Source organism: Herpailurus yagouaroundi, unplaced genomic scaffold, assembly GCF_014898765.1.
Source record: "Herpailurus yagouaroundi ecotype Mexico unplaced genomic scaffold, PumYag 193, whole genome shotgun sequence".
In the NCBI taxonomy this organism is placed as follows: Eukaryota; Metazoa; Chordata; class Mammalia; order Carnivora; family Felidae; genus Herpailurus; species Herpailurus yagouaroundi.
Window position 1 is genome coordinate 4077085 of NW_024412424.1, and position 11361 is coordinate 4088445.

General features: G+C 49.6%; 1 pseudogene; it reads right to left on the reverse strand.

Annotated features, from left to right (window-relative positions):
• Window positions 1-6157: 6157 nt before the first annotated feature.
• On the reverse strand, window positions 6158-6370 carry LOC121011317 (uncharacterized; annotated as a pseudogene).
• Window positions 6371-11361: the final 4991 nt, after the last annotated feature.

An 11361-nucleotide genomic window follows, 5' to 3' on the forward strand; every position in this document is an offset into this window, starting at 1 on the left:
TTTTCCCCTCTGCTTGACGCCGTGGAGAGGCTGGGACTTGCTTTGACCAAGGAAATGTGGCAGAAGTGACATTGTGTGGGCTCCGGGCCCCGTATTTAGGAGGCTGCGTCATGCTGTAAAGACGCTCCAGATAGATGACTGAATGAGAAGCCACATGGGGAAGGACAAGCATGCAGAGGAGCCCAAGGTCCCAGACTCCTTCAGAGTGAAGCCTTCTGGGACCTTCCTACCCCACCGAGCTACCATCTGGATGCGGGTGTGTGAGCGACCCCAGCTAGTGCAGAGCAGAAGAACAACAGATCGGCTTTGAACACTGCACATATTCACAGAACCCAGAGAATCATGAAAAGTCTACCCTCTTTGTGGTTGTAAGCCATGATGCTTTGGGGGAGTTTATCATCCAGCAGTACGTAACTGAACGTTTACTGTATGTTTTTGGCAGCTATATGTAAGGGGCTTCCCTTTTACCCCAATTTTCTAAAATAGATTTTTTTAAATAATTTTTTTAAGTTCATTTATTTCTTTTGAGAGAGAGAGAGAGAGCGGAGGAGGGGCAGAGAGAGAGGGAGACACGGAATCCAAAGCAGGGGCCAGGCTCTGAGCTGTCAGCACAGAGCCCGATGTGGGGCTTGAACCCACGAACTGCAAGATCATGACCTGAGCTGAAGTCAGATGCTTAACTGACTGAGCCACCCAGGCACCCCTAAAATAGATTTTTGATCATAAATAGGAGTTGAAATTTATTTATTAAGTGATTTGTTTCTTTCTTTATTGAAATGAGCATGTGAGCATGTGATTCCTTTTCTCCTTTAGTCCAGTCGTCTTTCATTTGCTAGGAATTTTTTTTTGTAGTTTTTTGGCAGAGGTCTCTCACATCTTTCATTAAATTTATTCCTAAATATTTTATGTGTTTTTGATACTATTATAAATGGTGTCCTAAAATTATTTACTTTCCAGTTATTTGTGACAGCATATATAAGTACAATTTTTTTAATGCCTATTTTTGAGAGAGAGAGAGAGAGAGGTGGGCGCATAAGCACAGGAGAGGCAGACAGAGGACCCGAGGTAGAGTCTGTGCTGACAAGCAGAGAGACTGATGTGGGGCTTAAACTCACATATTGTGAGATGACGATCAGAGCCAAAGTTGGATGTTTTAACCTACTGAGCCACCCAGCCGCCTCCAAATAAAATTGATTCTTATATATTGACCTTGCATTCTGTGGCTTTGCTAAACTCACTTATACATTTTAGTAATTTTTCAAAGATCCCTCAGGATTTTCTATATATGCAATCATATTGTTTACACCTAGAGGTGGATTTACTTCTTCCTGTCCAGTGTTTATGCCTTTTGACTTTTCTTGCTTTATTGAAGTTGCTCTGACTTCTAAAACAGTGGTGAATAGAACTGGTAAAAGTTAATATCCTTGCCTCGTTCTTGCTCCTAGGGGGGAAAGTATTTCTTTTTCATCACTAAATACCATGTAAACTTTAGGTTTTGCATGGATGCCCGTTATCAAGTTGAGCAAGTTGCCTTCTAGTCATCATTTGCTGAAAGTCTTATTATGAGTGGGTATTGAATTTTGTCAAATAGTTTTTCTTCATTAATGAGCCGATCGCGTATTTCCTCTCTTTTATTCTGTTAATGGGGTGAATTACAATGTGATTGGTAGCTTCTAAGATGGCCCCCGGAAGCCCCCTCCTCTTGGTACTCATGCCTCTGTGTAATTCCCTCTCCAAGACTGGGGCTTCTATCTTGGGTGACCTCTCTCACGTATCGCTCTGAGGAAAGCCAGCTGCCATATCGTGAGCTAACTGTGGAGATGTCCACACGGCATGGAACGGAGGGAGGCCTTAGACCAATAACTGGAGAAGAACTGAGGGCTTGAGTCCAACAGCCCATAAGGAATGGAATCTTGCTAATAACCACATGGGTGATTTTGGAAGCAAATCCTTTCCCAGATCTTCAGATGAGACTACCATCGTGGCTAATCCCTTGACTGTAGCCTCGTCAGAGACCCGGTGCCAGAGAACCCGGTTAAAGGGCACCTGGATTCTGCACCCACAGACATAATGAGAAAATAAAGGTTCATTGCCAAATTTTGGGGGTGATCTCTTTATGCAGCAGTAGATAACTAATATATGCATTGATTACTTCTTATTTTTTTGATTTTTTTTCAATGTTTATTTATTTTTGAGAGACAGAGACAGAGCATGAGCAGGGGAGGGGCAGAGCGAGAGGGAGACACAGAATCCGAAGCAGGCGCCAGGCTCTGAGCTGTCAGCACAGAGCCCGACGCGGGGCTCGAACTCATGAGCCATGAGATCACGACCTGAGCCGAAGTCGGATGCCTAACCAACGGAGCCACCCAGGTGCCCCTGCATTGATTTCTTTTTGAATGTGAAATAAATCTTGCATTCCTGGGCTAAACTCCACATGGCCGTGATATCTTTTCCTTTTATATTTTGTTGGATTTCATTTAGCAATATTTTATTAAGGATTTTTGTGTCTAGGCTCATGAGGGATATTGGTCTGTATTTCTTTCATAATGTCTTTGGTCAGCTTTTGATATTAGAACCACGTTAGCCTCATGAAATGAAATCTCTCCTCCTCTATTTTTTGAAAGGCTTTATGTAAGGTTAATATTTCTTCCTTAAATGTTTGCTAGAATTCACCAGTAAGCCTGCAGTTTTCTCCTAATAAGGCGTTTTTTTGCCCCTTTAATTACAAGTTCAATGACCTTATAGATTCCATTTTTTCTTAGGTTGTTTTTTCCCTTCTCCAGCTTTAAAGATCGAAAGCAAAAATATATGGGCTAGGGGCACCTGGGTGGCTCAGTCGGTTAACATCCGACTTCGGCTCAGGTCATGATCTCATGATTCGTGAGTTCGAGCCCCTTGTCGGGCTCTGTGCTGACAGCTCGGAGCCTGGCGCCTGCTTCGGATTCTGTGTCTCCCTCTCTCTCTGCTCCTCCCCCACTCGCCCTCTATCTCTCGCTCTCTCCCCAAAATAAATAAACATTAAAAAAATAAAAAATACATGGGCCGATTATCAACAGAAAAGGAACCATGGCATCATAAGAATTCCTAAAGCTGCTGTGGCACCACGGGACTACACAATGTAAAAGGAGCATGTTGGGTGGAAATGCATTCGTAGAGAGGAATTCAGGAGACCAAGATGGCGGGAGAGGGTAGCCTGGAGGAGAGAGTTCTGTTGGAGCAGAAGAGTGAGAAAGTTGCAGGAGTTTTAGGGTACTAGAGAGTGGAGAGCAGAGACTTTGATGAGTTGTCAGGGCCTACGTTGGATTCTCTGGTATCTGTGAGAGAAACATCATTAAAATTAGACTTCGTGTCTGTACCAAGCTGAAGTTTGCTGGCCCTTTGGGACACCACCGTGAATGCTTGGGACATAGGGCAGGCGGGATGAATGCTTTGTGAGCATTACAAGTCCTTTGCTCTCTTTAACTTCCTGAACTTCGGTAGAATAACTTGTTCTCCTCTGAACTTCTTTAAAATAACCTACATACTTTGCTCCCCTTCCTTCATAATATATTGCTCCAAAGCTTGGTGACACGCAAGAAGCACTTATTATTATGTTCATGGGGTCTCTGGGTCAGGAATTTGAACAGGACGTAGTAAGGGCAAGGGCCTCTGCTCCATTGGTCTCAAAGTCTCAGTTCTCTCCAGCACCCCCTTTTCCTCTGCCCTCTGTGCCTTCCAGGCTCAGTCGGTCGAAAGTCTTTTAACTTCTTTAACACACTCTGCACTTCTCTTGCTGAGGTCCTTCCTCCACACACGTGCTTCCCAGCCCCCAATGTTCTTCTCATACCTCCTTGGCTGATCAGTTCCCACTTTCTTTCGGGGGCTGCTTAGATGGGGTCCTCCCTGACCTTCTGCACCTGTTCTGTGTGCCCATCCTCTGGGTTCCCGTCGTTCTCTGTACTTCTCCATCAGAGAACACATCACGTGTAACTTCCTGAGTCTAATGTCTGACTCCCCAACCAGGGTGCCAGCTCCGTGAAGCCAGAGATGGCCTCTGCTGTCCCCAGCACCTGGCACAGGGCTCAGTTATTTGTTGAATGCTTAATAGACAAGGCGGGCATTGTTACCTCCATTTTACAGAGGTGAACATTGGGTGGAAGAGACCAAGAGCCAGCCCAAGTCACGGCCAGTTTCTTGACAAAGCTGAGTCTAAGCCACACCACATCACACCCAACCTCACGCATCCTAGAAACAGATCAACAAGCAGGTTTGTGGAGACCCGCCCGCAGCTTGGGGGCTTGGTACTCTGCCAGCTGTGTCCATTGTCTTTCCAGCCTGGATGTGCCAGGCAGCTGGGGCCAACGTAGGAGAAGCCCTGGTTATTAACTTACTTTTATTCATTTGCCCATGAACCACCCAGCAGGAGATTGTGCCATGAACTTGACCTGGTAAACGCAGCCAGAGAGATGCAAGTTCTATTCCCATGATTAAGGCTCCTTTACAACTAAGATATTGATTGTAATTAGGAAATAATGCATAGGGAGGGTGTTGGGAAAAGTGACAGGATGTAGAGACAATAGGCTTTTGTGAGAAGAGGAGAGGGTGGCAATTCTGTCTACTCACCGTTGCCAGCATTCTTTTTTTCCCCACAGAGAGCAGTGACAAATTGTTTTCTTTTTCTTTTTTTTCAGTTTGGACGAAAGTACCCACATAGTACTTAAATCAGGGGTAAAACAAGCCTGACAGCCAGACAACTGGGTCACCCTGTCTCTTTAGCAGCTGCCACTCATGGGTGTTGAATCGATACCATTGAACCCCCGGACTTCCCAGACTGGACACGTCCAGATGCCCAGCTCTGAGACAGGGGATGCTGGGAGGGGGGGCAGGGCTGGACCAGCCACGGCTGGACCTGTGAGACGGTAACCAAGCCATAGGGCACCCAGGGCCATGTGGCAGGATGGCAGGCAGAATTCAAAACGGCAGCCCCTCAAGGCAGAGTAAGAGCAAGGTCCTGAGGCAGAGAGCTCAGTGGGCCAGATAAATAGGAAGAAAAAAAGCACTGGGTTACTAGAGGTGAGAAATCCAGATGGGCATGGGAATTTCTGAATTCCATAGCAACCAAACAACGAACGATCCTCGATACAGAAGCCAGATAGATCTGAGCCCACAGAGGAGCTTCCCATACACTTCCTTTTAAGGATGAAACCGTTTTAATACTTGGTAAATGACACACAGGAGCCCTTAACAAACGAAGCTGTACAAGTGGCCATTAAGCATACGAAACGGGTCTCAAGTTTTTGAGTCATCAGGGAAATGAAACTGAAACCACCCAGAGAAACCATTTCATGCCACCAGCTGGCTCACCTCAGAATGGTACCACCTGCTGGGGGGGGGGAAGGCAAAATGGTAGAACCACTTTGGAAAATGGTTTGACAGGTTCCTATAAAGGTAAACGTATCTACAACTACCCTGTGACCCAGCGGTTCCATTCTCAGACATTTACCAATCCTCCCCCAAAAAGAAAACATGTCCACAAAACGATCTGCGTATGAATGTTTGTAAACAATTTTATTTATAAAGCCCCAGTCTGAAAACAACTCAAATGTCCATCAACGTGAGACTCTATAGAGAAAGAAATTTTCCGTGTCATGAAATACATTCAGCAAGTTACAAGAGACAATTAATGGTGTATGCGATAGGGAGAATGAACCTCCCAGGCGTTACGCTAAGCAAAAGAATCCACGGTCGTCACTGTGTAATTCAAGGACAGTCCAAAACTAATCTGTGGGGGTGGAAATCGACATGTGGCTGGGGGTGGAGAAAGCTACTCAGGGGACATGAGGGAACTTGCCGGGCTGATGAAAATGTTCTGTACCTTGTTTTGGGTGCCGGTTCCAAGAGTATAGACAACTGTCAAAATCTATCGAGCCGAACACCTAAGATCATTGCACCTTGCTGTGTGCCAATTACATCTCAGTTAAAACAAAGTCATCGGCAAATTGGAGTCTCCAGGTCGAGGATGACAGATACAGAGCCTACCTACTGATACTTCTGCTTCTGCTCCCATGGCAGACATTATTAATCGATTTCAGCATTCTGTGCCTGGGGCGTCAGTGGCGCTTCAACATACGTCACAGCGCTGTGACGTGGCTGTGCGAGCGCCACCATCAGTCCACCCACCTGGTAGGAGCCAAAGCCAAGGGAACCATATTGCTGCTCCTGTGACCCTTGACTTGTTTCTCTGGTTTGGGGACGCCTGGGGACATGAAAAAAAATTTTTTTTAATAAAAATGTAAATCCCATTACAGAGAAGGGTTACAGTAGTTCATATCCCACTTTCCTACTCCCACCGCTACTCCACTTGATCTTAGCCAAAAGGCCGAGAAGCGATTACTCCCACCGCTAGGGCCAAGGGATGTATTTCCTTCTCTTCTGTTGTCCCAGGTACAAATCTAACATACAAGTGTGGATCCTGTTTCTCACTCTTCCGCGCATTTTTCTCGGTTACTAACGGCTTTCATCGCTTCCTATTTTTTTAAATGGTGGCCTCGTTCTCTGAGGTGCTGCACTGTCATTTGCTGACCCTTTCCTGTGGTAGCAACCACCCCTCTTCCTTTTTCATTCGGACGTTTTTGGGGGTAGGTTTTGGGTTATGGGCTATAGTAAACCTTCACCGAGTGCCTGCTATGTGTATCTTTATAACCACTGTTTGGGACAGGCACTAACTATGCTTTACAGATAGGGAAACTGAGGCACAGGGACATCAGGGTCACACAAGGCTACATCACCAGTATGTGGCAGAGTTTGGACTGAACGAGGTACCTACTCTTTGAGAGTAGCAAGCAGGAAAGCCAATGCACTCCTCTCTGGAGAGCAGGGGGCCGCGGGGGGTGGGGGGTGGGTTTGTCTGGAGGAAGCTGCTTCTCTTGGCCTACTGTCACCAGCCAGAGCAGCCCGTGCCCCCCTATCTGCTCCCAGCTGGCCCTCCTCAGCACCCAGAGGTTGGCTTGATTTGTTATCGGGACGCATTCTATGCGAAATCACTCCAATGATTCCTATGGGCCACTGGGTGGCTCGAGGTTAACTCAACAATCCAGAAGCTTCCATCAAAGAAGTAGATGCCAGGAACATCCTGCCGTCAACGTGTTCCAGTCCATGGTTCTCCTCTGCTCAAGTCTTAGGGACAGAACTGTGGATGCTGTAAAGTATTATTTAATTATTGGGAGAGATTCAGGCTTGTTTTTTTGTTTGTTTGTTTTTAACTAAGCCTGGGCATTGGTTGCTCATGGGTTCTCTTGTGGCCTCTTTCTTAGCAAAGAAAGCACTGTGAGTAGCCGGGTGGCTTATTCTGAGCCCTTCTCACCATATATGAAATGGGCTAATAATGCCCATCTCATGTGCCTGGCATGCGGGGAAATGACTTAGCCTATGCTAAGCCCTGAGCTGGTAACTGGCTGTTTCCTTGTTCTGCCCAGAGGAAAGGGCTGCTGCCCGACAAGCAGGCTCTTTTCTTTTCAGCAAAACTTCAACTTTTCCATCAAAATGCTTACTGGGGCACCTGGGTGGCTCAGTCGGTTGAGCATCCGACTTTGGCTCAGGTCGCGATCTCATGGTGGTTTGTGGGCTCGAGCCCCGCGTCGGGCTCTGTGCTCAGAGCCTGGAGCCTGCTTCAGATTCTGTGTGTGTGTGTGTCTCTCTCTCTCTGCCCCTCTCCCTGCTTGCATGCGCACGCTCTCTCTCTCTAATATAAACAAACAGTAAAGAAAATGCTTGCTGATTACAGCTTCTAGATCACCTTTCCAGTTAGCAGTGGAAGATACTGGCCCACCAGACGCTTACAGTCAAACAATTTTCAGGGTATGGTGGAATTATTTAGGGGAATTTGCCCTACCTCTCCCCCTTCTCTAAAACCTGCCCCCAGCTCTCCTCCCATGGGCTGGGCACCGTGGACTCAGGTGTCCACACTCTGCCCCTGTCCCCTCTGGCCAGGGCTGCTGGGCCACCAGGGTTACCCATATAACCAAACGCTGTGAAATCGAGTGGCTTAAACGACGATTTCTTATCACTCGCTAGTCTGTGGGTTGAATTGGGCTCAGCTGAGCAGTTCCTACTTGGAGTCTCTCAAACCATTGCTGTCAGATGGTGACTGGGGTCTTCAAGATGGCTCATGCTCACGGCCGGTGGTTGGTTCAGGCTGCTGGCTGGGAGCTCGGCTGCGGCTGTCAATCTGCGTGCCCGCACATGGCCTCTCCACGTGACTCGGGGGCTTCTTGTGGCCAGGTTCTGGGGGCAACTGTCTCCGAGGTAGACTTTCCAAGAGACTCAGTCATGGATGCTTCAAGGCTTCTTCCTCTGATCTAAGGGGATGTACACCGAGAGGCATGGCCATTGATGGCAGGAGGGACATTTTGGGGAAACCAGCTACCTCATTTAAAGGTTCAATATTCCCCAACGACATTGTCATAAATGGTTCTCTGTGCCTGATCATGTACCACCTACTTATCTGTTTTCTCATTTCATCCTTATAACGATCTTTGGAATTCCCACTTTCGAGATGAGGAAAGCAGTCGCAGACAGGTTAAGTAACCTGGCCAGGGTCCCTTTAACTCCCCGGCCAGTTCTCGCTGCCTCGTGGTTTGTGAGTAAGAACCGGAGAGCTACCTATTGAAACCCTGCCCGCGTCCCTAGCATGAGGCCGGTCCCCGGAGGAGGCTACACGTGAAACCCAGGTCTCTGAGAGCTCACCGAAAGAAAGGATTGCTTTGGGTCCACCTCCCCGGCGTGATTCACAGGACTTGAGAAATGCAAACACCTTCTCACTTACTGACGGTGCGCAAGACGGGCGAAATTCTCTCCTCCGGCAGCCAGCTTCGAGAAGGGAAGTGTGAGACCAGAGCACCCGGGAGCAGCTCCCCGGCGCCCCCCCGCCTCCCGCTGCCGAAGGCGGTCGGCCTCCACGCTTTGCTGGCAGGCAGCGTGTTTGAGACTGTGCGGTCACAGAGTGGGATCTCGACAGCGGAGCAGGCCCGGAATTCATCTTTTCCACCATCAGCACGTAGATCGACTCCAGCCCATCTGAGCATGCAGCTGCCCACACCGAAACAGCATCAAACGCCCCTAAACATCCCCTTCACGGGGGAGCTCGTGAGAACCAATTGCCATGACAAAAGTCCTTCCTCCCCCCACCCCCACCCCCCCCCCCCCAGGATCTTCCTCTCCCAGGGCAGCGTGGAGGGAGTTTTCCCTGGCCTGCTGGTCATCCAGCCCTGCCTCGGTGGGGGAGGGAATCCTGCAGCCCGCCAGCTGCCTCTTTTAGTCACTCCCCTCACAGCTGCTGTTCCGCCCAGCACTTTACAGTTTATAAAGCCCCTTTCGCATACTCCCCCCTCCCGTGACACTCTCCAGAGACCCTGGGGGGGCGGGCATTATTTTTATTTTACGGGAAAGGAAAAGCAAGTGGGAAGAGGAAGGGTAAGTGGCTCGAGGAAATGTAATGAGTAAAGGTCAAAGCTAGGACCTGAATGATGGTCTTCAGACCCCCAGATGCCAGCCCTTTCTGCTCTCCTACGCATTTACTCTGGAGACGTTCCCTGCACTTTGAGCGCCCGCGGTGGCCCCCCTGCCTCCCCTGCCCCCCCTCCCCCAGAACTGCATGGAGCCACCTGTTTTTGTCCTCCACCTGCCCCGGGGTCTGCTGGTCTTCGACAGCAGGAGCCACCCCAGCCAGGGTGCTCTGGCCCCCGGGGTTCCTGGCTCTGAGTTGCACAGCACACGCTGTAACCATGAAACTGAATTTTTTTTTTCTGCCCACCTTAATATTAAAAAAAAAAAAAGTCCCAGCTAAATATAACGATGATGCCCTTTGGCACATCTCGCCTATGCTGCAGGTGACTCATAGACCTCACTCAAGGTACCCAGGGAGACGGTAGGTGCCATGTAGTTAAAAATACTCACTGGAAGGTGCTGGAAGGTGTCGCAGATGGACCTAATGAGCTCACCCGGCTTCTCCAGACTTGCGGGAGAGTGGTCTGAGCGAGGCTGGCAGCGGGCGGGTTTACGCTGGATTTTCTCTGGGCCTTCGGCCTGGTTATCAAACCAGGTTACCAGTCTTCCCAAACACCCACAGAGCCGACCAGGCAGAAACGTTGACAAGAGGTCAGGGCGGCAGCCTATTTCCAGCCACAAGTTCTGTTCTGCAGAGCCCCCTGCATCTGACAGCCACAGAGACATTGCCTTGGACAGGGGTTTACTGGAGGCCGTGAGGGGGCAGGGGAATCAGGATGGGACAGGGAGGAAGCCGGGCAAACGTGAGGGTTCAGCTGAAGTCTTGTCTCAGTAGAACTTGGAGGCATGAATTTCTCCACCTTAAGGCCTTTGGCCTCTACACACGCATATTAGTCCCCGCTAGCTGTGGGCTGCCTCTGGGAGGGCAGAGCCTCCCAGGCTTTCCTGGGGGAGGTGGTTCCCCAGGTCGGAGATGACTCTCTGGAGAAGGGAACGGCTGTGAGCCATCAGGCGCCCCCCACTCACAGCGCTGGGGGACAGGTGCACTGGCCAGGTAAGGAGCAGCTCGGTGGGACACCGGCTGCCTCTAACCGAGGCACCATTTCTCATCTGTCTTGAAAATCAAATTTGATCAAAGCATTTGAAGTCAAGCCCTTGGCTCCTAGCAAAGCATTATTTTCTATCTGCCCCAAGGGCAGGGGGAAGCCAGTTAATGGCGTCAACTCGTTTCTCTTTATCTGGCTTTGCGTCTGATTTTCCGTGCATGGGGCCATCCCTACGACAGGGGAAGAAGTAAAAGCATAAACGTAAGTGACTGCCCTACCCCCTTACCTGCTCAGCTGCCACTATCCACACCCCGTCTCTCAGGGCTGGTGCCCAAGATGGCTCACTTGGTCCACACTGCAGGTTGACCTTGGCTGCCCCAGAGGTCTGCCCCGCAGCGTGAGTCTTCCCCGTGACCAGGCTACACATCCACCCCTGGCCGTCACCACTGGGAAGCCCCTCTTTGCACTGCAGCCCCCACCGACCCCGTCCATGGCAGAGCTGACAGCAGTGACCACAACCCACCTTGTATTAGGGTCCCCGGTGGAAGTTTGGGAGTGGGGAGGGTACACTGCCAAGCACTGTGCTAAGTAGAACGTGTACAAGAACACTCCTTTCGCAGAGCACACGTGTATCAGCCGAAATGGGTTTGGTCTTCAGCAACGTTCTGAGCTTCAAGTAGCTTAAAGAGGAAGGGAGTGTTAGGGGCGCCTGGGTGGCTCAGTGGGTTAAGCGTCCCCCTTTGGCTCAGGTCATGATCTCGGGGCTCGTGAGTTCAATCCCCGGGTAGGGCTCTGGGCTGACAGCTCAGAGCCTGGAGGCTGCTTCAGATTC